At 45.7% G+C, this 1,002-nt stretch overlaps 1 protein-coding gene across 1 annotated transcript in view; it reads left to right on the top strand.

Annotated features, from left to right (window-relative positions):
* Window positions 1–1,002, top strand: part of DDX56 (DEAD-box helicase 56) — a 12,789-nt gene that overhangs the window by 10,514 nt on the left and 1,273 nt on the right. The window lies entirely within an intron of this gene.

Raw genomic sequence — 1,002 nt, 5'->3', positions numbered from 1 at the left:
TATGCCCATAGCCCTCAGCTTGTGTAGCAAGCGTTTGTGTGGTACCGTATCAAAAGCCTTTGAGAAATCCAGATATACCACATCTACCGGCCTCCCTCCATCCATATCTCTACTTACCCCCTCATAAAAAGTTAGCAAGTTAGTTAGGCAGGAACGGTCTTTCCTGAACCCATGCTGATTGTCATTAACTATCCCGTTTTCCTGAACAAATTCTACCAGATAATCCTTTATTATGCCCTCTAGCATTTTACAAACTACCGATGTTAGACTGACCGGCCTATAGTTCCCAGGTTGGCACCTAGCCCCCTTTTTGAATATTGGGACTACTGTAGCCCTCCGCTAATCACCGGGGATCCTACCAGTCATTAAGGAGTCCTTAAAAATGAGGATTAATGGTCTAGTTATAACCTGGCTTAATTCCTTAAGTACCTTGGGGTGCAGGTTATCCGGACCCACTGCTTTGTTTGCATTGAGCATTTTAAGTCTTTGTTGTATTCTGGTTTCCGTCAACCACTGGGGTATATTTTGAGTTAAACTGGGAGTTTTATCATGTGTGTCAAACCCGTTTCCCTCCTGAGTGTATACTGAGGAGAAAAAAGCGTTCAGCGCCTCGGCCCTCTCCTTGTCGTTTGTGACTAGCTTCCCGCTTTCATCCTTTATTGGGCCTAGCTGATTGGTTGCTGTGAGGTTCTGCTCCAGTTTTGATTTATATTTCTATTGCTGAAAGTTATAAAAAAAAAAACCCCGGTATACATGGGGAATTCCCGATCTATACCAGCTGTCAGAGTGACGGCAAGAGCTGCAAATTTCACTCTGCTCTCACTCTCAGACACCCAATTCCTGAAAGGTATCGGGTGTCTGAAAAAGGTTAACTCTTTCATTAACGGATGCCTCTATCCTGAGTCATCCATTAACTGCCTCCGGCCGCCCGTAGTAAAAAAACGGGCGGCCAGGAGCTCTCTAGATCTGAGCGGGCGTCTCTAGACGTCCGCTCAGACACGC

This window comes from Nanorana parkeri, unplaced genomic scaffold, assembly GCF_000935625.1.
Source record: "Nanorana parkeri isolate BGI_ZX_2015 unplaced genomic scaffold, ASM93562v1 scaffold169, whole genome shotgun sequence".
Lineage (NCBI taxonomy): Eukaryota > Metazoa > Chordata > Amphibia > Anura > Dicroglossidae > Nanorana > Nanorana parkeri.
This window is presented reverse-complemented; position numbering and strand designations above follow the sequence as displayed.